Genomic DNA, 25,657 nt, shown 5'->3' on the forward strand with positions numbered 1-25,657 from the left:
TTAAAAGATTAAGAACCAAGAAGAACAAAACACAAGCTTTACAACTACCCAAGTAAGAAGAATGCTAGGTACCACTCAAGGACAAAAGACCAAGGTTCCCAAACTCAAAAACTCAAGAATGCTAGGTAATACTCTAGTCATGTCCAAAGTGACCCATACCTCCCACCAAGCGGTGCCCAAGAATTCCTCTTCTAGGTGGATGCCCTGCACCATGTTTCCTTTGCAGGATGTCATGCTCAAGTTTTCCTCATCTAGAAGAGATGCCCTGCAGACTTGCAAGATGCCATGTTCAAGTATGCACGGAGCAAGTGACCTTTATGGTCTATCAAGGGGAGTAGTCTAAGATCACGTTGGAACAAGAAGAGAGAAAGTTACCTTAGCCACGAATCAAGAACCTCCTAAGACCTCCACGGTACAGCATGCTCATGTCTTAGACTACGCTGCTTGGAACGCATGAAGCCTTGAGCGTAGGTAAGTAGACTGTATTATAGGGTAAGCCCTTGATGCAGTATTAAGACTACATCGCTTGGAATGTAAGAAGCCTTGGATGTAGGTTTTCAGACTATGCCGCTTGAAACGCATGAAGCCTTGGGCGTAGGATTAAGCAGACCGTATCGAAGGGCAAGCTCGAAGATTCGGTAAGACTATGTCGTTTGGAACGCATGAAGCCTTGGACATAGGCTAAGGTTGTATCGCTTGGAACGCATGAAGCCTTGGACATAGGTTAAGGTTGTGTTGCTTGGAATACATGAAGCCTTGGACACAATATTGTCAGGTGCATGCCTAGTGCCGTAAATCCAAGGGGGAGTGTCTTTGAGAACGAATCAAGACCAGAACAAAAACCAAGAAAGTACCATGAATAAGAGAAAGATCAAGGACTAGATCAAGGACTAGAACAAGGATCAAGATCCTAGTTCTAAGGACAAGAACCAGGAAAAAAGGACCAAGAACCAAAAATCATAGTACTAAGGCTCTTAAAGGAAAACCAAAGTTTTAGGATTCAAGGACCAACGTCCTCAAGAAAGATCAAGATAAGAACCTCAAATCAAGAACAAGAATTAAAGGGGCCTAAGTACTTACAAGAAGAACAAGATCAAGAAAAAACAAGAACTAAGAATGGGGTACCCTAGCATATCAAGGACACGATTAAGAGCCTACAATTAGGCTACTTACTAAGTCTTGTACTCATTCCTTATTCTCCATTTTTTTCCAAGTGATAAGGAGCTGGTCGAGGTCGGGAGCGAACTCTGGAGCAGGTGCCATAGACTAACCTCACCCGTCGTCCTCAACCCTTTTGTTTTAAAATGTTTTGCGTCTGTTCCTTATTCTGTCTTTTAACTATTATGTTGTATTTTAAATTACTAATGTGTGCACACTATTTTGGTATAATGTAAATTATGTTTTAATTTTTAATGATTTTATTTCGCAAAAAATTTATCCGCCTTTTAGAGCCATTACGTCAGCCCGATCCTTACATGGTTGCTTGCTCCGTTGTCAAGGTACCGAATGTTGGTCTCCATTTGATCTTCTCCTTTTGTTAGAAGATTCGTCATAACCTTTTCTTCGAGCATCAACAGGTTGGGCATCTTCTCGGCGAACATCAGTGCGGGCTCTTGATCTTGCGTGAGTGTGAGGTTTACCTCCTCATCTCGCTTCTTCTTGTGGCACTCTACTGCATAATGCCCATATTTTCCATAAGAGTAACACTTCATCATACTCTTGTCCTTCCAGAGGCTGACATTGTTATAGGTTTGTGAGGTATTGTCACAACCTCCTTTGCCACCACGTCCACAGCCATGTCCGCAACCACGTCCACAACCTCAGTTTTTCTTGTTATGGCTACCACATCCCCTCATACTTGAAAAGAAAGAGTCAGCCACATCATTTTTTTTTCGTCAACATGAGTCACTCCTCATGTGTGAGTAAAATGTGTTTTTCCTCCTTGTTTTTTTCATAGTCACGAAGTCTCTCTTCATGAACCTTAAGACACCAATGGCCTCCTCAACTGACATGTTCTTGAGGTCCCCAGACTGCTCGATAGAGGTAACAATTTACATTAATCTTGGGGGAACTGCTCAAAGGATCTTCTTGACGACGGAGATCTCCTCCACCATGTCGCCTAATGAACGTATGTCACTGACAATTGTCGTCAACTTCATGGCAAAGTCACCTATTGACTCAGCGTCCTTTATGTGGATAGCCTCAAAGCTCTTCAAGGTTTGCACCTTTACTTCCTTGACACGTTCCACACCCACATGCATTGTTTGCAGCGTCTCCGACGCTGCCTTTGCCGAGTTCTTCTCTGCCAACATGAGAATTGTTAGATAAAGTTTGCGGTTTCTTTATTTAGCTTTTACGCGTTTTTTAATATTTTATTTTGACCATTTGACATACACGTCGAATGGATTACTATTCTTTTGGCTGGCCGTTTGGGCCATGTTTACCGGAGAGTGGCACAGATTTAGTTGGCCACTTTTGGTCATTTTCAGGATAAGATAATTATTTAAATAAATGAATCTAATGAGCAAATGAAATCACCACTTTTCAACAAATCAAATTCCAAGATTTCTCTCTTTTATTTTTTCTTTTCTGTTTTCATTTTCTTCCCACAAATTTTCTTCGGCCGTTTTTACTCCATCGACGATTTCCTCTCGTTTGTCAAAAGTCAACAAGTGGTACAGAGCATCGTTAGACAACAAGGTCATTGCTGATGATGGTCGGGATGCTTGGGAATTTTTAGGGAGAGGCGGTAATGACGACCGTCTATCTTCTCAATCGGTCTCCAACGCGAACCCTCGACGGGAAGACACCACATGAGGCCTGGTACAAAAATAAGCCAGCGGTACATCATCTCCGAGTGTTCGGCTGTGTCGCGTACATGAAGGTAGCGTGTCCCACCTTGCCAAGATCGATCCCAGAGGGCTGAAGGTCATCTTCATCGGCTACGAACCGGGGAGCAAAGCATACATGCTCTATGATCCTGTGGGCACGGCGAGCTCACGTGTCGCGCGACGTCATTGTCAAACTTAGTGCAACTTATTGATAGATGGAATTAGTCAAGTTATTAAGCTATTCATTTTTATTAGGAGTCAACCTGAATGTGTATTTCAGGTGAGTCTTTGTAGGAGTTATTTATAGGATTCATTTCAGTTTAAATAGAACCCTCACACTAGGTAAAACATAGCCACAGTAAAGTAGTTCATTATTTCAGTTGTCTCTATATTATCTTCTTTTAGTAATAATAATTTCATATTTATTCACACATTTGAGCGTGAGATATTGTGATAGTTGGTATCAGAGCCAAGTTGGTACCGTTCATATTATTACTCAACGAGATGAATGGTAGAAGTGCTTCTTGGGTGTAGCTATGGAATAGCTTGTTGGCAATAATTACAATTATTGGAAGTTATGTATGGAAGCTTATCTACAGGGACAAGATTTGTGGGATTTAATTGAAGGTGATGACACAGAAATTCCAATAGACACTCCACAGAATGCTGAATTACACCAAAAATGGAAGATCAAATGTGGAAAAGTCTTATTTACCTTGCGAACTCTTATTAGAAAGGAATACATTGATCATGTTCGTGATTTAAAGTCACCAAAGCAAGTGTGGGAAACCCTTCAAAAGTTGTTCACTAAGAAAAATACAACTCGATTGCAATTTCTAGAGAATGAACTGGCTGTGGTAACTCAGGGTAATTTTTCTATTGAATAATATTTCTTGAAAGTAAAAAATCTATGTTCTAAAATTTCAAAATTAGATGCTGAGGTGAGTGATGCTCGATTACGGCATTATCTTATTCGTGGATTACTAAAAGAATTTATGCCCTTTGTTTCCTCAATACAAGGGTGGGCAAATCAGCCTACAGTAATTGAACTGAAGAATCTTCTTTCAAATCATGAAGCCTTGGTTAAGCAAATGACCAGCAGCAACTAGTTTTCCCCAAAGTCAGAAGATGCGTTGTATGTCAAATATCAAAGGAGACAAAATTATCATTCAAAGCCTTCATCAAGCAATGCGAACCAATTTAGAAGTGAGGAGTCATCAAAGAAGCCATTTAAAGCTTGCTACAGGTGTGGAAAACCTGGCCAATTTAAACGCGATTGTTAGGTAAAAGTGGTGTGTCATCGTTGCGGAAAGTCAGGCCATATTAAGCCAAATTGCCGAGTCAAAATGCAGGAATCAGAAGCAAATGTTGTACATGTAGAAGAAAAATTTCAGATCCAATTTGGGAATACTGCTTAACTACTAAGGTTCTTGATCAGCCAACAAACGTGACTTCAGCCGTACATCAAGATGATGTCTCTACAGATGATCAAAATCCTAATTCCACTACTTACGCTTCTGAATTTGATTCCCTCCAAATTTCGCCTCTAGACTCTCTTTTTTTCTCCGATGCCAACTCTGCTGCCCTTAATGATGTTAGGATCGCACAACAACGCACACGCTCGATCTAGATGAACACAAAGAAAAGGATAGAGAAAATTGCAAGGAGAACTCTGACTAAAAGGATTTTTTATTGATGACTCCAGGTATGTACAAAAAGAGAGAGTAAGAAGAATAGAAAGTACATTTCCAAAGCTTTACTGGACGGGATATATATATGGTTCAGTCTACTAAATATAGCTTTACCATATTTAACCATCTACTATATATAGCTATTTACCATATATAGCTTTACTAAATATAGCTTTACCATATATGGCTTTACCAAATATAGCTTTACCGGATATAGCCGTTGACCAAGCTATAAATACAGGGAGCAGAATCCATAACTCAACAATTCTCCCACTTAGAGACTGATCCTACACCATACCAATTAGGGCTTTGCATAACCTTAATTTTCCAACATCAACACATATTTTCAACATGTCTGCTGGATTCTTTCCACCCTCTATCTTCTCCAAACACATATCGCCTTCTTCCACTAACCTGCGAGTGAAATGGTACCGTCTTCTAATGTGTTTTTTCCTTGAATGATAGACTGGGTTTTTCATCAACTGTATGGCACTCTGACTATCTGTATAAAGGATCTTCTTGCACTTATTTCGGCCTAATTCTCCTAGATAGTCTGTCATCCATATCATCTCCTTTCCAGCTTCAGCTATGGCCACGTACTCAGCTTCAGTAGATGAAAGAGCAACGCATTTCTGAAGCTTGGACATCCAGCTCACTGCTGTTCCATCTATAGTGTAGATATACCCAGATGTGCTCTTGCTGGAGTCTACATCTCCACTCAGATCAGCATCCACAAAACCTTGCAGAACTACTTTGCCATTGCCATCACAAAGTGTAGTATTGGATGTACCTCTCAGATATCTCAGAAGCCACTTCACAACTTCCGAATGTTCCTTCCCTGGATTTTCCATGTACTTGTTAACAACTCCCACTGCATGTGTTATGTCAGGTCTAGTGCAGACCATAGCATACATCAAACTCCCAAATGCAGAAGCGTACGGAACTGATGCCATGTGCTCACGTTCCTCAACTGTCTTGGGAGATTGCCCCTTTGACAATTTAATATGATTTGCCAAGGGGGTAGTCCTGGGTTTAGCGTTATTCATCTTGAATTTGGACAACACCTTCTCAATGTACTGCTCTTGGGATAGATTTAATGTGCCAGCAGATCTATCTTGAGAAATTCTCATCCCAAGGATCTGCTTCACTGCACCTAAATCTTTCATCTCAAATACTGAAGACAAGCTTGCCTTCAGGTGGTTTATCTCCCTCATACTTGATCCAGCAATTAGTATATCATCCACATACAGGAGTAGAAACACATAAGAATCAGTGTATTTCTTGAGGTAGCAACACTGATCCTTTTCACTTCTGTGGAAACCACTCTAGCTCATGAAGGAGTCAAACTTCTTGTACCATTGTCTCGGTGCTTCTTTCAGTCCATACAAGCTCTTATTGAGCTTACACACCATGTGCTCCTTGCCTGGAGCTGCAAACCCTTCTCGTTGTTGCATATAGATCTCCTCATCTAGATCTCCATGTAAAAATGCCATTTTTACATCCATTTGCTCAAGGTGCAAATTCTCCGATGCAACAATACTCAGCAGAATTCGGATAGTAGTTAATTTCACAACTGGAGAAAAGATCTCAGCATAATCAATGCCTTTTCTTTGTGAATATCCTTTAACTACTAACCGAGCCTTAAACCTCCTTCTGCCATCTGGTTCAACCTTGATTTTGAACACCCATTTGTTCAACAGAGCTCTCTTTCCTGTAGGCAACTCAGTCAGCACCCACGTATTATTCCTTTCAAGTGAGCTCATCTCATCATCCATGGCTTGCTCCCACTTGGTTGAATCTTCCACTTGTAGGGCCTCATCAAAGGACTCTGGTTCTCCTTCGTCAGTCAGCAACAGATAATGTAATGAGGTTGAATATCTATCTGGTGCTCTGGTAGTTCTGGATGATCTTCTCAACACCTGCTCAGGTGCAACTTGCTCCACGTCTGGTTCTTCAGCAATAGGATCAGGAGTTTCTTGAGCTTTTGTTGTACCATCACTGCGTGAATTTTCTTGCCACTCAAGTTCAACTCCCACTTGCTTCGTAGTCTCAGAGTTTATCTCTCTCTATTCTTGTACATGACATTTTCATCAAAGGTCACATCACAGTGTCTTAGGATCTTCATATTTTTCTCATCCCAAAACCTGTACCCGAACATGTCAAAGCCATAGCCTATGAAGTAGCATTTCACAGCCTTAGCATCAAGCTTATCTCTCTTCTCTGGATCAACATGAACATACGCAGTACAACCAAAGGTTCTCAAGTGAGAGTACTTGAGTTCTTTTCCTGTCCATACTTCTTCGGGCAATTTGAACTTCAAGGGTACTGACGGCCCTCTATTAATCAAATATGTTGCTGTGTTCACAGCATCAGCCCAGAATGTCTTTGGCAGTCCAGAATGAATCCTCATGCTTCTTGCTCGCTCATTCAATGTTCTGTTCATCCTTTTTGCAATACCATTTTGTCTTGCCTTACCGGGAATTGTTCTTACTAATCTAATTCCCTCAGCTGCACAAAATGTTATAAACTCTGATTTGTTGTACTCTCCTCCATTATCAGACCTCAGGCATTTGATCTTCAAGCCGGTCTGATTTTCAACTTCAGCTTTCCACTTCTTGAAGGTGGTAAATACATCTGACTTGTGTTTCAGAAAGTAAACTCATCCCTTCCTGCTGAAGTCATCGATGAAGGTGACGTAGTACCTTGATCCACCAAGTGATGAAACTGGAGATGATCCCTAGACGTCTGTATGGACCATTTCCAACCGTACTTTCTTCGGTTCTCTGGCAGCCTTTGTGAAACTAACTCGTTTCCGTTTGCCCATAACGCAGCTCTCACAAAGACCCATATCAACAGATTTTAAGCCTTCTAAAGCTCCTTTCGTAGTCAGCATCTTCATTCCTTTGACGCTCATATGTCCAAGTCTATTGTGCCATAGACTTGAATTGGAAGCACTCTCAGCAGCAGGAGTCATGTTTATACACTCTGCAGTAGTGTATAAGGTTCCGGATTTTGTGTCATGCGCAACAACCATGGCGCCCTTCACAATCTTCCAGGAACTCTTTCCAAACTCTGCTGCATAGTCTGTGCTATCCAACTGACCAATAGAGATCAGGTTCTTCTTGAGACCAAGAATGTATCTGACATCTGTAATGTCCATTGATTTCCTGTTGGAGTTTGTATCGAGACATCTCCCTTTCCTTCAATCTCCAAGGTTTTGTTGTCGGCAAGATACACCTTCCCGAAATTTCCTGATTTGAAATTTCGAAACAATTCCTTACTTGGAGACGAATGGAACGATGCACCTGAATCCAAAATCCAGGATTCAGCTGGGCTATCCACACTAAGGATTAAAACGTCCTCAGCATCTTCTGTTGTATATATAGAATCATCATCATCTTCAGATTTATGATTCTGCTTCTTCTTTAGTTTTGTACAATCTATCCGAAAGTGTCCTTTTCCCCCACAGCTCCAACACGTTACGTTGGGTTTGTTTGGAGATTTTCCCCGGTTCTTTGATTTTGAACGCCCATGTTTGTTTGAGCTCTTTGATTTCCTTCTTCCCCTTCGATCGACACTGAGAACTACATCTCGAATTTCATCAAACTTCAGTTTATCAGATCCTCGGGAACTGCTGATTGCGGCAACAATAGTATCCCATGGCTCGGGTAAGGATGACATCAAAATCAACGCTTTAATTTCATCTTCGAAATTAATTTCCACCGAACTCAGTTGACTTATGATCATATTGAATTCATTTATATGATCCGCAACACGTCCACCTTCAGACATCTGTAGATTGAACAATCTACGCATCAAATACACCTTGTTCATAGCCGACGGTTTTTCATACATATTTGACAGTGCCTTCATCAGATCTGACGTTGTCTTCTCCTTGATGATGTTAAACGCCACGTTTCTGGATAGCGTCAACCGGATCATCCCTAAGGCTTGTCGATCCTTGAGCTTCCACTGTTCCGTGGTCATGGTATCCGGCTTCACCCCCAACACAGGTTCGTGAAGATCTTTCTGGTACAGATAATCTTCAATCTGCATCTTCCAGAAACCGAAATCGGATCCATCGAACTTCTCAATTCCAATCTTTGAACTTTCCATCTTCACAGATCGTGGTGAATTTTGCCTTGCTCTGATACCAGTTGTTAGGATAGCACAACAACGCGCACGCTCGATCTAGATGACCACAAAGAAAAGGAAAGAGAAAATTGCACGGAGAACTCTGGCTAAAAGGATTTTTTATTGATGACTTCAGGTATGTACAACAAGAGAGAGTACGGAGAATAGAAAGTACATTTCCAAAGCTTTACTAGACGGGATATATATATGGTTCAGTCTACTAAATATAGCTTTACCAGATTTAACCATCTACTATATATAGCTATTTACCATATATAGCTTTACCGGATATAGCTTTACCATATATGGCTTTACCAAATATAGCTTTACCGGATATAGCCGTTGACCAAGCTATAAATACAGGGAGCAGACTACATAACTCAACAAGTGACCCTCCTATTTATTCCACGGCCTTGGTTTTTGGATTCGACGAAAATGAAAATTTCGAGCTAACCTTTGGCGCTCTTGATGGTCCTTTTCTTCCTTCTGAGGCTAACGATTTCCACATCTCCAAGGATATGGATCAAACTACCAATTCATTGGACTTGCAGGCGAACCGGGAAGCTTTTAGGGGCGCTGCTGTTCGTGCTTTGCAGGCTGACCGGGAAGCTTCTACGGTTTCATGCAAGCAGTCCCCTAATGAAGGTGAGTTTCTCAACTATCAATCTTCTGAATTAAGAACCGCAGGTAGCAAGTTTTTTTCGACCCATTCTGGTGGATGGGACTCAAAGAGTCTGAGGATTGTAAATTGTCCTTCCCTAGAGCATGGTGGCGGTGGTAGTGATCATGAATTCTCATGCGAGCCAGCATTGTCTCACGGCTCAGGTTCTGGAAATTTCGGTTCTGGCGTCTCTGAGGGATGAATTACTCATCTTCTTATGCGGAGTATTACGATGTCATTGTCGATCAGAAGATTAAATCAGAGGAAATAGGGAAAATTTGCATGACGAAGAGGAAGAAAGACCTGGATGAAGGAAACTCGAATTTGAGATTAGAAAGTATCAATCTCTAATTGAGTCCCTGTGCTCTAAATGAGGATGAAGAGAAGAGGAAGGCGAGGTTGATGAGGAATAGAGAGAGTGCGCAACTTTCCAGGCAGAGGAAAAAGCATTATGTGGAGGAGTTATTGGATAAATTGAGAAGTATGTATTTTACTATTGCTGAATTGAATAGTAAGATATCATATGTGATGACTGAGAATGCAGGCTTGAGACAGCAGCTGAGTGGCAGTGGTATGTGTCAGCCTCCTCCTGCCAGGAGTAAAAAGAATGAGAGTAAGAAGGTTGTGGGAAGAACTAAGAAGGTTTCCAGTATTAATTTTTTGGGTATGTTTTCTTTATTATGCTTTTTGGTGGTCTAGTTCCAGTAATGAATGACATATTTGGCAATGTTGTAGGAGTACCTGGCACGTTAGCATTTGTTGGTGATAGGTTATACAATCAAAACTGAGGAAGGGTTTTGAGAATCGGTAAGTATTCGAATTTATCTTGATACTTTAACCTCTTAATATGTGAGGAAATTCATAGGAAAGGGGCGGACAATTTCGATGCCTATTCTGATGTAGGCTGGTTGAGAGAATTGGGGTGGTCTTTGGAGCTTTCTGAGAAGAGGGTTTTCTGGGAAGAGTCAAGCCATGACTATGCTTCGTTTCTCAAGGAATTAAAGGTTTTAAGAACCCGAGCAGATCGAGCGCGGTCCAGAGAGGAGACTTTTGATGAGCATATGACAATTGGTAGGGTTTTATATGAGCACCAACTCTTCAAAGAGGCTCTTGTTAGCTTCAAGAGGGCTTGTGAGCTGCAACCTACTGACGTGAGGCCACATTTTAGAGCTAGGAACTGCTTGTATGTTCTTGGAAAATACAAAGAGGTAAAGGAAGAGTTTCTGTTGGTATTGGAGGCGGCGAAGATTCTTTGTCCTACCCATTTTAGAACTTTGAAACTGCTGGGGAGTGCTTTATTTGGAGTAGGGGAATATAGGGCTGCCATTAAGGCTTTAGAAGAGGGCATACTCATAAACCAGATTATGCTAATTCTCACTGTGATTGTAGATGCTTTGTACAATTTGGGTGGACTTTACGTGGACTTGGGGTTGTTTCTCACCATTCTTTCTCCCATTTGCACAGGTCCCCCTCAAAAGAGAAAGCGGGTGGTATCCGATGCCCTTGTATGGCAACCTGTGAACGATTGTGGCCCTTAGATCAGAAAATTTGATGCAGTCAGGTATATCAAATTGTTGAGTGTCATATATGTTCCTAGTCAAGGATCCAGTGAGATAATGGAAGTTCATGGGCAGACATACGGTTGCACCAAGTTGAATCTTTTCATAAAGCTCTCAGAGTTATTGAGAAATAAGCTTGCACTAAGGGAGGCTGTCAAAATTAGTGCAACTTATTGTTAGATGGAATTAGTCAAATTGTTAAGCTATTCATTTTTATTAGGAGTCAACCTGAATGTGTATTTCAGGTGTGTCTTTGTAGGAGTTATTTATACGATTTATTTCAGTTTAAATAGAAGTCACAATAAAGCAGTTCATTATTTCAGTTGTCTCTCTATTATCTTCTTCTTTGAGTAATAATAATTTCATATTTATTCACACCTTTGAGCATGGGATATTGTGAAAGTGTATTTCAGATGAGTCTTTGTAGGAGTTATTTATAAGATTTATTTCAATTTAAATAGAAACCACAATAAAGCAGTTCATTATTTCAGTTGTCTCTATATTATCTTCTTTGAGTAATAATAATTTCATATTTATTCACACCTTTGAGCGTGGGATATTGTGACAGTGTATTTCAGGTGAGTCTTTGTAGGAGTTATTTATAGGATTTATTTCAGTTTAAATAGAAGCCTCATGCTTGGTAAAACACAGCCATAGTAAAGCAGTTCATTATTTCAGTTGTCTCTATATTATCTTCTTTTAGTAATAATAATTTCATATTTATACATGAAGGCAGCGCGCCCCACGTCGCCAAGCTCGGTCCCAGGGGGCTGAAGGTCGTCTTCATCGGCTACAAACCCGAGAGCAAGGTATACAGGCACTATGATAATGCGGGCGGGGCGAGCTCACGTGTCGCGCGACGTTATCTTCGACGAGAGAACCTTCTGGCAGTAGAACGACGTGCCCAAGGCGGACCAAAACCCAAATCAGTTCATGGTGGAGTACCTTGTCACCGAGTCAGGAGAAGGAGGAGCACAGCATCAGGAACTATCACCGCTGCCAACAACTGCACACCCTAAACCAATGGAGTTTGCAACACCACGGACTGCGGACTCGACGCTGGATGTCAATCACGATGATGATCTAATGGCCACGTACCAGAGGATGGAAGACCTAGTGGGAGGAGGTCAACCACCTAGACTGACGACACGCGAGCTCGAACAAGAGGTGGCCGAACTGCATGCCATCAGCGCAGATGACCGAACACCTTCGCCGAAGCAAACAGGAACCCGTGCTGGCTAAAGGCAATGCAGAAGGAGATGGCATCCATCACTAAGAACAAGACGTGGAGTCTGGAGGACATGCCACCGGGACACCGAGCCATAGGGCTCAAATGCATCATCAAACTGAAACATAACGAAGAGGGAGAAGTTGTGAAACACAAGGCCCATCTGGTGGCGAAGGGCTACATCCAGAAGCAAGGAGTGGACTTCGTGGAGGTATTTGCGCCGGTGGCAAGGTAGGAACCTGTCCGCCTATTGCTGGCAATCGCGGGCACATCATTCCCGGGAGGTCCACCACATGGACGTGAAATTCGCGTTCCACAATAGAGAGCTGAAGGAGACCGTCTATGTCCGACAACCACCGGACTTCCTGGACAACAACAATCATAACAAGGTATTGCGCCTGCACAAGGCACTCTATGGGATTCGGCAAGCACCACGAGCCTGGAACGCGAAGCTCGACAATATCCTGCTGTCGCTGAAGTCAAGCATTGTGCCTCTGAGCATGGCATGTACACGCATGGCCACGGCGAGTAGCGACTGATCGTGGGAGTGTACGTCACGACCTCATCATCACTAGAGGCGACATGGAAGTCCTCGGAAGATTCAAGAGGGAGATGTCAAAGAACTTCAAGATGAGCGATCTCGACGTGCTCAACTACTACCTCAGTATCGAAGTGAAATAGAGTACTACCGGCATCACCATTTGTCAAGGTGCGTACGCAAAGAAGTTGTTGGACACAGTTGGGCTAGCGGACAGTAACCCTACAAGGACGCCAATGGAAGCCCGACTCCAACTGAGGAAAGCCGGCACTACGATAGCAGTCGACTCCACCAATTACCCAGCATTGTCAGGAGCCTGCGCTATCTGGTAAACACACGCCTTGACCTTGCTTATTCCATTGGATACATGAGTAGGTTTATGGAAGCACCTAGGGATGAGCATCTTGTGGCTGTCAAGCACATCCTATGCTATGTGGCCGAAACTAGAGGCAGGGGTGTGAGATACTGCGTAGGGAGAGGAAAGGAGAAACTTGAGCTGGTCGACTATAGTGATAGTGACATGGCTGGTCACGTTGATGATCGTAAGAGCACCAACGGGATGATTTACTTCCTCTCAGGCGGCGCGATCTGCTGGCAATCAACCAAGCAAAAGGTAGTTGTTTTATCTTCTTGCGAAGCAAAGTACATTGCCGCTTCGACAGCAGTAACACAGGGGGTCTGGCTTGCGAAACTGATGGAAGAACTCATTGGAACAGAAGGCAATCCACCAATGCTATACGTGGACAACAAAGCTACGATCTCCCTTATCAAAAATCTAGTTTTGCACGACCGGAGTTGTAATGACCCAAAATTTTCTACTTAATTTAAGGTCGCTACTGTATACGTACCATAAACATTAAATGTGGAAGACTTCATTTAAATTCCATAAAAAGATAACCTTTATCTTAGAACACAGTCATGGACTTACGTGTTTCGAAAACATCTTTAAAACGACACAACAAAAGACTAAATAAAATAAATAAGCGTTTAAGTTAAAAACATCCTATTCTAACCTAAATCTAAGAAAATAAATACCGCTATCCTATGCATGTGTCATGGTCTCAAGTTGCGATGTCGTCGTTAGCCGTATAGGAATGCCTTGCCTTAACCTGAAATATGTAGCAGCACATGGCTTGAGTATTTAAAGAAATACTCAGTAAGTGACCCCACTATTGGGGTTAAATACAACAATCACATGCAAACGACATGATGGGACCTATCTTTCAATCTGTTTTCCTACGGTGCTGTTCTAACGGGTAATTTGGACGTGTACCATATACTCTACACACAGCCTATACATGCGAGTATGGGCTCACCACTCAGTTCGCACACCGCTGGGCCACTTTCCTTGTCCGGCGAGCATCTCTCTGGGAGCTCCTTAGGCCGGACACCCGTTAGAACTAGTCATCGTCACGGCAGCACTATACAAACATAACAATCGGTGTCCCACCATTGGATGTACGCGTCCATACCTTCGTGATGGAATAGGGGTATCCCCCAAATGCATGAGGTCCCCAATATTTCTACTTTTATCATTAATGAATATAAATCCGCTATCATCTTTTATGCTTAACATGTCATTTCTCATTTTCAGCCTACGTATCATACATAATCCTAACGGGGTTACATTTCATTTCATTTGTCGTGATATCATGTCATTCATAACATGCTATATACATACAATTTAGAAACCATAACATAACGCTCCATGCTTTTAACATGTCATTTCATAACATGCAATTCATACAACAATTACCTCAATGGTCACACAAAACAATCTAAACATGACACATCACATCACAATATATCATATCATAAACATTGAGTATCGTAATCACTTCGTGGTCATACCGTTCCCTAACTTATCATAGCCTTAACGTTCTTATACCTATAACAGTCATATCGTTACGTGAACGTACCTTAGTCATATCATCACAGGAACGTATTCTAACGTTATCGTTCTATCAATCTATCACAAACCTTATCCCTTTCTACTCATAACCTAACCATATTCTTTCATCAATCTCCACTATCCATAGCACTCCGGTATGTAACCTAACCTTAACGTTTCATGAACGTATCTTACTCCTATCGTTACATTTCGTTTTGTGCATCCTTCTCGTATCCTATCTCAAACCTATCCTTGAACACATCGTACCATAATTATTATCATACAATTCACATATTATAACATAACATAAACATAATATAAGCATACCGATTAACAGATAATTCACACATATCAGTATATATGCACGTGCAGAACTACAGGCACGTGTCAACATCAAATATAACCATGCCAATAGTAAGGCCACTTACCTGGCCAGCTTAAGTCGTTGTCACGAATATATCTTTAATGAAAGTTTGATTCCGTCCTTTGAAATCCGAGTCAACCTATGTGATACATGAGAAATCTACAAAATTATTTCTCTAATTTACATAGGTCCATTGTTAAAATTGTTCAAATGTTATATGTCTATAATTATATTTTTATTAAAAATCTTATTTTCGATAGTTACTGTTGTAAAAATAGATTAGCTATTTGAAGTTATTCTCGGCTTTACTATTTCTGTGTTTACCTCTCTCTCTCTATATATTTAGGGTTTTACTACTCTCTGTATTTACATTTCTCCCTCTGTTTAGTTTATGGTTTTTAATTCCTTAATTTCTTTTTTTAATCTGTTGCCTCTTAATTTTGTTCTCATGTATTACAAATTTCTAGTGGATATTGTTTCCAAATCTTTCCTTATCTGCAGTGGATATTGTTTCCAAATCTTTCCTTACTGTTCACAAATTTTCTTCCCTTCTTTAATAAGGTATATATTAAATCTTCCTTTCTTTAATGAAATCATAGACAAATATATGTTAGATCTTCTCTAAATTGTTGCAATCAGTTAATGTTGCAATGGGTTAGCTTTGAGTTAGGAATTAAATGTCAATAATTTTATATGAATTCTATTAGATCATATAAGACTGTATGTCCGATTATATGAATTCTTTTAAATTAGAAAAAAGATAAATTTTGTCACATCAATAATATTATATCAGTAGCCAAATGAATCAATTAAAAATTAGCAAAAATATTAGTGAAGAGAAACAAAAAGAAATAGAGATATAAGAAAAAAAAAAGGCAAGAAAAAAAAAGAAAATACATATATAAGAAAAAAGAAAGATTTGAAAAGATAATACACATATAAAAAGTAAAGATTTGAAAAGATAATAGGATAATACTAAAAATCGAGAGTATGAATGAATTAACAAAATTTGTCAATAACGAGAACAAAATTGGCCAATAATGAAGATTTGGTGAACATAATTAAAAGATAAAACTAAATATGAGAGGGCAATAGTAAATATAAAGATTGGAAGAGAAATATGAGAGGGCAAAAGTAAATACAAGAGTAAATACCATGATTGAAGAGGGAGTAAATATAGAGATGAAGGGAAATATAAGAGGACAAGAGTAAATACAAAATAGGAAAGATTTAAAAATTAAAAGATAAAATAGTTAATATCCCGAGCTATAAACCCTAACAAATTCCTTTGAGTAACAATATCTTCCGTAAAATAGTAATAATAGAAAATGAGATCTTAATATATATATATATATATATATATATATATATATATATATATATATATATATATATATATATATATATATATATTATAACGTTTCAAGACTCTACTTATGCAAAGTCTTTAACGCTTGCATGAAGTCTAATACATGGATAAAATTTAGAGCATTAAACGTGAAATTGATGTCATGGGTTCATATAGGTTGACTTAGATACAAAGGACAAAAATCGAACTTTCTTTCAGGATAAATTGGTGATACCAGCCTAAGCTAACCAGGTAAGTGGCTTTACTATAGGCTAGAAATTGCATGAGTTACAATTTATGATGTATGAGTTATGATGATATATGAGTTGTATCGTATGATGTCGTATACTAGTATATAATGATGTATGAGTTACGATGTTTGATGATGTTCGTAATATATATAGTTTGATATATGACGCATTGGATATGTTTGATGTACTTTATGGCAATATGATGAGTATGATGATTGCATGACGTTTGTCTTAATATATCGATGTTTTCCATATTATGCATGTTATATGATGATGAGTGTCATATTGCATCATATCGATAGACCGACATAAGACACAACCCTAACAGCATGAAAATGATATTAATATAAATATCCAATGAGAATGTGTTACTTAATGTAACAAAGAGATGAGACTAAAGGGTTGTGTCAAAAGAGATGATAAGATGGAATTTATAGGGACCTCATGCATGTTGTATGTTCATAAGCATAGGGATACTTTCCCAGAGACGATGAGTGCGAACGCGCACAGTATGATGATGAGGGTTTTCATGAGTGCATGACACCAGGGGTTCCGCTGACCTCCGAACGTCGCTACAAATTAGTGATCAGAGAGGATCTAGGGGGTGTGTGAGCCCACCTGGAGATTCGTACGTGTGGGTCGTGTGTAGAGAAGTACTACACATCCAAAGTTGTCTGAGACTGAAGGCCACCCCTAGATGAGATAGAGATAGACCCCAAGAGCATGATTGCATGTGTTTGCATTTGCATTGCCCCTATAGTGGGGCCACTTATTGAGTATTCTTCAAAATACTCAAGTTGTGTTCTACATCATTTTTCAGGTAAAGGTAAGGTACACATGTACTGAGGACGGCGGCATCGCGAGTGGAGACTGTGGCACGTGCACAAGGTAGACATATTTAAATTCCTAGTATTAGGTTAGAAGAGGTTGTTTTGCATTTTATTAATTTAAATTATTTTGTTTTTTTTTTCTCTCAATTTTCTTATTCCGTATTTAAACACATAAGACTCTCTCTTCCGGAGAAGATGATGTTTTAAATATTTTAACATTTATACTATAGACATGTTTTCTTTTAAGAATTATATTTCCGCATTAGAGATGAACATGAAACGTTAGTAGGGACTCTGAGTACGTAGAATTTTAGGGTCGTTACAGTTTTATCGGATGTCCCCGAACATGCGTTAGTAAGTATGCAGAAGTTTAAAGTCATTATAGACGCTGATAAAAAAATTTGAAAAGTGAGAATGATGGGACGGGTGCATTTCAATCAACGAGAAGATTTATGTTATATAGTCGATTTCATGGAAATGATACGCAAACACTTTTTGTTTTTAGAATACTAGTTTGAAATATATGGAATTATAAAGATTTATAACTTCCTTTGGTTTCTCATATAGACATGTGCCACTTCAGTCGTACAAATTCAAATGAAAAGAAACTAACACAAATTGAAATAAAAAGAAAAATAATATAAAATAAAATAGTCTTATACTAACCTATAAATGGAAATGAAATTAACCTATACTAATCTACCGCCTACTGATATAAATACAAAACTATCATAAGCATGTACCAAAGTCTTGTAGTTGCTATGTCATTATCAGTCGTACAAGAGATCTTTACCTTTACTTGAAAATTAGAGTAGCACATCGCTTTAGTATTTTATGAAATTTAGGAAGCGACCCCCTATCGGAGTTAAATGCAAACACACAGTTACATGTATGGGACCTATCATAACCATCTATTTTCCTACTACGGCTATCCTAATGGGCAACTTAGATGTGTACTTAATTTTCCAACACATGGTTCACACATGCGACTATGGACGCACTACTTGGTTCACAAACCTCCTTGACCGCTTTTTGGTTGAGCGAGCATATTCTCTGGTAGCTGTTGATGTTGAACACCCATTAATAGTAGCAACCTTCACGACAGCATTATGATAAACATAATGGAAGTTCTAGAGAAATTAATAAAAGTTATGAAAACGGATGGAAATTGTTTGAATTAGATAATGAATTGGTGACGAGTTACATATTGATTTTAATATTATTGTATTTTGATGTATTTTCCTACTCATATAAATATGTGTAGGATTTGTCATTTATAAATATGTATTGGTGACGCGTCGATCTAGCTTGATGAGTTCTCTTCAATCGCACGAACTTTTAGACTAAATCAACCTGATGTTATTCCTCCTAAAAAAAACTTTCCAAATGCAAACTTCATTTAGATACAGCTTTCGTTGAAGACACGGCAGTCATGATGGACGAGAAGGTAAAATAAACTATGATAATAGAAATGATGTGAAAACTATCCCAATAGACTAACACAACTTCTTCCGTTACCTATATTCCTCATTTCTTAAGATGTGAAAACTATCCCAACAGACCAACATAAGTCCTTCCATTACCTATATTCCTCACTTCTTAAGAGTGAAGACTATCGTAACAGACTAACACAAGCTCTTTCAACATGTTTATTCATAGCTCACATGCATATTACGAAAACTTCTAGGATGTCACCTAACATAAAATTACCTAAGGTAAGGCACGCTCAACTAAGGAGTCTTTATAATTGAGCCATCGAAAAAGTAGGTGTACCTTGTTGGTATATGTAGTAACTTTCATTTTTTAAAAAAACTTTCATAGTAGTCCTATCCAAAGAATCGCTCTTATTCACATATGCTCTAGATTCATTCACATATTTCTCCTTTGCTCGTGTGTCACATACCCACTAACTTGTCGTAAAAGTAAAACTAGTAAAATTCTAAGTCTATAATAAATTGATTTATAGTAATAAATGAAAATTGATTAATTAAAAAATTTAGCTCACCGTTCATATACAAGATACATTAAATAAAAAATAAAATAAAATGTAGGTGAGAAATAGAAGAGAGAATAAAATGTAAATATATATTAAATAATTGAAAATATAATTTAATACATTTACATATGCGTATCTACCAACGGTCAATGGTCAGTATTACGTGTTCCACACTTCCAGCTTGACTCTGAAGTCAGTCAACCGTCAACGGTACATAGACCACTCTATAATAGTCCATTGCCCATAGCTTCCTTCCTTAACCAAAACCATCCATTTCCCTTTCTTCTTCTCTCCCTCCAAGGTAGATGCCTATGGCGGTGCTGCAGTCGTCCCTCTATCTGCTTGTTCTCTTGTCGGTCATTTTTCCGGCGGCCAAATCCCAACGGAATCAGCTGAGATTTGGCAAAAACGGAGAGTTTAAGATACTGCAAGTGGCGGATATGCATTATGTTGATGGGAAAGCTACCCCATGTAAGGATGTTCCTCCCAGTCAGTTAGCTTCCTGCTCTGGCGGAGATTCTGGCGGAGAACCCTGATTTCATCGTTTTTACTGGTAAGTCTCTTCTCCGATTTGGGTTTGAGATTAAATTCAACATCTATTATGTTGATTACAAAATGGGTTTTGATTGTTTCAATTTCAGGGGATAATATCTTCGGAGATGATGCAACGGATGCGGCAAAATCTTTAGACGCGGCATTTGCGCCGGCCATTGAGTCGAACATTCCATGGGCAGCTGTTTTGGGGAACCATGACCAAGAATCCACTCTTTCAAGGGAAGGAGTAATGAAGCATATTGTGGGCTTGAAAAACACTCTCTCAAGGGTTAATCCTTCAGAGGTAAACCCGATCGATGGCTTTGGGAACTACAATCTGGAGGTTGGTGGCGTTCAGGGCTCTGCTTTTCAGAACAAATCTGTTCTCAAATCTCTATTTCCTTGACAGTGGTGATTACTCCACAGTTCCTGGGATCTCTGGATATGGCTGGATTAAAGCTTCTCAACAGTCTTGGTTTCAGCTTACTTCTGCCTACCTCAAGGTACATTATTCATATGCTCTGTTTTTGCTCTGCTTTTCCCAAATTTGAGGATTAATTTGCATTTCTATTATTGGGTGCAGAGGGCATAGATGAGGCAGCCATTACCCCAGAAGAGTGCAGCACCTGGGCTAGCATACTTCCACATACCATTGCCTGAGTTCTCCCGTTTTGATGCATCAAACTACACTGGCGTGAGACAAGAAGGGATTAGCTCTGCTCAAGTGAACTCTGGTTTCTTTACCTCCATGGTGGAATCAGGGGATGTGAAAGCAGTGTTTACAGGTCATGACCACCTCAATGATTTTTGTGGGGCTCTTAATGGGATTAACCTTTGCTATGCTGGAGGATTTGGGTACCATGCTTATGGCAAGGCTGGGTGGCCGAGGAGAGCTCGAGTGGTGGTGGCTAACTTGGAAGCAACAAGCAATGGAAATTGGGGAACTGTGAAATCCATCCGAACCTGGAAGCGCCTTGACGACCAACATCTCACGGCCATTGACGCTCAAGTTCTTTGGAGCAAGACCTCTGTTGGTAACCTTCTTACTCCTTCCTTTATCTTCACCATAACTTAAAAGTAAGGGATCGTTAGACACGAGTCTCCATGGTATGATCATGGTATGATATTATCCACTTTGAGCATAAGTTCTCATGGTTTTGCTTTAGGCTTTTCCAAAAGGTCTCATATCAATGGAGATAGTATTCGTTGATTATAAACTCAGGATCATTCTCTAAATTAATCGATGTGAGACTTTCATCATCGAGCAATGGATGTTTGGCAATACTCTAAAACTATTGTGGAAATAGTCTAAAAGTAGCCAAACTTATTTACCGTACCTCCCCTTATTTGATTAGTTTTAATCTTAATGAAAATTTAATTTTTTCCTCCGAAATTTAAGTTAACTCAGGTGAACAATGACATCAATTTCAAGTCTAAACTTCTGCAAAACTATTTCTCTTTTCATGGAGTCACTTTCCATTCGAGTCTTGGAATGTTTATATAAATTTATTATATTATTATTTTCATACAAATAACTAAATCTTTTTATTTAATTCTTTATTTAATTTTGTTCTCGAGTTGGTTTTAATTGATTTTTTTTTAATTTCGTTGTAAATCATTTTTTTTTTCATGCAGTATGTTCTTGATTGGTGTTCGTAATTAATGTTAATTATTATTATTATTTATTATTAATTTTGTAGGTGGGCTGATATAAATGTTTGAAAAGTGAGAATGATAGCACGTGTTCGTTTCAATGGGAAGGAGACTTATTTAGAAGATATGGCATTATATACATTTATATCTTACTTTGGTTTCTAATACCGTGTTGTAATACTGCAATACTACTTCCGTTTTTAATACTATGCTGTAATACTACAATAATACCATTTTAATTTACGTGGAATATTATATTATATTTTTTCTTATCGAATATTTCATTTTTTTAATAAAATTTATATTAAAAAACATGACTGAAAATTACTATTCAAATCCCTACAACAATAAATGAGAAATTTCCCTTAGATTGGAATTGAAATAGGAAAAGAAAGCATCTATGTTGTTGCCTTGCTCAGATCCCACATGGGTTGGGGAGGAGAACAAAAACATCTTTATAAGGGTGTGGAAGTCTCCCGCAAGCAGAAACATTTTAAAAACCTTGAGGGGAAGGCCAAGAGGGAGAACTCAAATAGGACAATATTTGCTAGCGGTGGATTGGATTGTTATAAATGGTATCAAAGCTAAACACCAAGCGATGTGCCAACGAGGAGGCTAAGCCTCGAAGGGGGTGGACATGAGGCGGTGTGTTAGTAAAGACGCTAGGTCCCGAAGGAGGTGGATTGGGTGGGGGTCTCATATCGATTGGAGAATAGAATGAGTACTAGCAAGAACGCTGGGCTTTGAAGGGGTGAATTGTGAGATCTCACATTGGTTGTGAAGGAAAACAAAACATTTTTTATAAAAGTGTGTAAACCGTCACCAACCTCGCAACCTGCCCTATCATTGTGCAAGCCCAAACCCATGCACCCCTACTGATGCCAACCTATTGGCAACCATAAATTTTCCTTCCCTGTTAGATGTAGTGTGTCCGCAAAATATGAGTTTTACACGGCTGACATGTTCGTTTGGTTAGAACAAGTGTTCCACAGTTGTTGTCCGACTATCTACAAGAGCGCGTGATTATGATACCTTGCAATCACTACTTACAATCACATAAACGAGCGCATACGGTATGCGATTGAATAAGCTTGTACTCACATTGTTTTTTTTTTTCTCTCACATTCGTCTTCTTCATCTAACAAATATCACTCTTAATTTTAATTTCGTACTCTTCTTCTTTTTCATTGATTGATTGATGTCATGATTTATGATAATTTTTGTTTTTAATGTTTGTAGTTGATGTGTAATTATTATTTTTTCAGATGAGCAAAGGGTGTAACACTATTAATTTCGAAGAAACACTATTAATTTCGTACTCTTCTTATTATTTTAAGTGGTGCTCATCCATTTCTCAAGAACAAAAGTCAATATTCTCTTTCTTTTTCAGTATTAAAACTGAAAGCAACCACCCAATCACTAAAGCTTTATTTAAAGTTTGGTTTTAGGAAGAAAAAAAAAACATTTTATTCCCACTTTGAAATAATAATACGATGTAAATGAGCTAATGAATAAACTAGAATCACTTCAGAAGGAAAGCAATCTTGAGGATAAAATGATTAAATTGAAGTTAGTATATATACCAATAAGGTACACTTTTCTTTTCGGTAACTCAATCATATAAACTCTAAAGTTAAACGTGTTTTGCTTAGACCAATTTTATGTTAGGTGACGTTTTAAGAATTTTCTCAAGAATCAAGTAAGTGAGGATAAAATATATTGAGATGACTTATATTGATTTGTGGGGACAGTTTTTACTCTTATAAATAACGTGATCGTGTCGTTGGATATCATGAAAATATAAAGGAGTATCGAATTTAGAAAATACATTTTGACCAATTAGAAAATTGCATTTTCTTTTGATAAAATATTGTAATTTAAAATATTTTTGACTTTCCGACACTAGGATTTAAAAGAATTGGTCGGCAAATGTGTGATAATATTCACAAAAAATAAAAATAAAAATAAAAATAAAAATTGAAGTGTTCGAATTCTGTGGTCAATAAAACAATTAGAATCTGTGGCCGCCCCATTGTGTTGGTTTAATTAATCGATAATTATTATCCTTTTCTATTAACGTTTGAGGGAGAAAATACTTTGGAGGAATAAAAATTCATTTTACTTCATAAATTGTAGGGCTATTAACAAAAATCGATAATTCGAAAAATTTGATCAACTCATCTGAATTTGTACCGTTTGAGTTGGGTTATGCAAATAAATGAAAACTGTACGAGTTTTATTAGTTCAAATAAAATGAAGACTTTACTCGTGCGCATGCCTAATGTCACAGTCATGCTGGTTCAGAACGTATTGTCCATTGTCTCCTGCAGGTTGCATGCCTAACCCATCATATTGTACTAGTTTATCACTTTTATTCCTCCATCTTCATGATTTATTGTCTTATTTGGTTGATTGTTATTTTTATTTCTATATATGAAAAGATATTATGTTATGCATTTATTATCGCCGGAAAAGGTGCAATTTTCAAGAAGGAAGTTATTACCTAAAAATAAAATAAATAATTAAATGTAATCTCCCAAAGACTTTTATTACCTAACAGAAACATTCCTATTTCTCTGAGTTCCTTATCCTAAATTCCTAGAATGCAATCGTCTTCCGATTATTTTTACATTCCTATGCCTAACCTTTTACCTCCCTTGAAAATGATTTTCTCTCCAAACTTTCCTTCGGAACCTTGGGGTTGCTCTTCGGAGGAAGAATCGAGTAAGGAAGGCAAGATTTTTGGAATAGGGTCCAGCCGTAGACGCACACCCAGTAGCTCCGGCAACTTCGCACGCGTACACAGTGCGGGTCTGCTCGCACGTGTACGAAATCGGCTCGATTCCGTCAATTCCCGCACCTCGACTTGGCGGCTTAGTTGGCCGGCTCGGCAACTAGGCTTAGCGGCAAGGTAGCACTATAATATATCGATTCCAAGGTTTTTGGCTCTCCCCGAAGCCGTTTCTGCCCTTAATTTTACCATTCGAGGTCAGTATGGTTCCTAAACATTAAAGACAGATTAGGTCGGGGGTTTATTTTGATAAATAGCATGAGGTTTAGCTAGGGTATGTTATGAAAGGTTCTAAGTTTTCATGTGGTTATCATAGGACATATTTAACCGCTGGGATTAGCTCGTTGTGAGTGCCTTCAACCAAAACCATCGAGGTAAGTGACCTTACTGTTGGAGTTAGCTTACTACGTGTTGTATGATGGTGCATGCCCTGTGGCCCCTGCATGCACCATATTTATGTGATATGATTATGTGATGTATAAATTGTGTTGACTGTAGATTGGGTATGTTATGTGATGTATGAATTATGTTGACTGTTGACTGTTTATGTATGTGAAGTTATGAATGAGATGTTAGTATTATATGCCATGAATATGTTGATCGATGCCATGGATACACGTAGTATTATCGAGTCATGTCATGAGATGTTTATGCAACTGGAAATGTTTATGTAATATGCCATGTAATGTAAGTCATGTGAGATGCCATGTGACGTAAGAAACGTAAATGCGATGTTAGCACTGCTTATGTAATGTCATGTTAGATATGTTAAGGGACCTCATGCATATATGTATGTCACGTGCATCGGGATTCTTCCCCTTTATGATACGAAAGAATGAGTTACGATATTTATGTTCGCCATGATATCATGCGGGCCCTTTTTTGTTTTGTGGTGTCCGACGACGTGTAATATGTTATGCCCGACCAAGCTAGGCCCAGGGGGTACGTATATGAGCCCGCCTGGTGGGTCCATGTACACGTACATCGGCCATGTGTGAAGGAGTACCACACATCCAACCCTACCCGGAATAGAAAAGCGCCCAAGGCTATGAAAAGTTTATGAAAAGTTAGGTCCCGCTCATATGTTGCATGTGTTTTCATTCCTAACCCCAACAGTGGGGTGACTTACTGAGTATTTCATAAAATACTCAAGCCACGTGCTACCTTCATTTTTCAAGTAAAGGCAAGGCGCCAATGTACGGTTGACGGCGGAGCTGAGGACACCATGGAAGTTGGAGATGAGATATTTTTAGGAGTTTACTTTTATTGGACTGTTTTAAGTTATAGCATTGAGTATTGTTTTATTTGGATTTATGAACCTTTATGAAAGACTCTTCCAAGGTTATTTATGATGAGC

At 38.9% G+C, this 25,657-nt stretch overlaps 2 pseudogenes across 1 annotated transcript; both read left to right on the plus strand.

Annotated features, from left to right (window-relative positions):
- The first annotated feature begins 1,992 nt into the window (after positions 1-1,992).
- Positions 1,993-10,147, plus strand: LOC111807052 (bZIP transcription factor 17-like; annotated as a pseudogene).
- A 9,424-nt stretch (positions 10,148-19,571) lies between these two features.
- Positions 19,572-21,763, plus strand: LOC111807527 (putative inactive purple acid phosphatase 29; annotated as a pseudogene). Its single transcript, XR_015423230.1, has 4 exons — positions 19,572-19,875; positions 19,964-20,359; positions 20,440-20,890; positions 21,557-21,763. The product of XR_015423230.1 is annotated as a putative inactive purple acid phosphatase 29 (transcript).
- The last annotated feature ends 3,894 nt before the right edge of the window (positions 21,764-25,657 follow it).

This window comes from Cucurbita pepo, chromosome 12 (assembly GCF_057944985.1).
Source record: "Cucurbita pepo subsp. pepo isolate OVF chromosome 12, ASM5794498v1, whole genome shotgun sequence".
Classification (NCBI taxonomy): domain Eukaryota; kingdom Viridiplantae; phylum Streptophyta; class Magnoliopsida; order Cucurbitales; family Cucurbitaceae; genus Cucurbita; species Cucurbita pepo.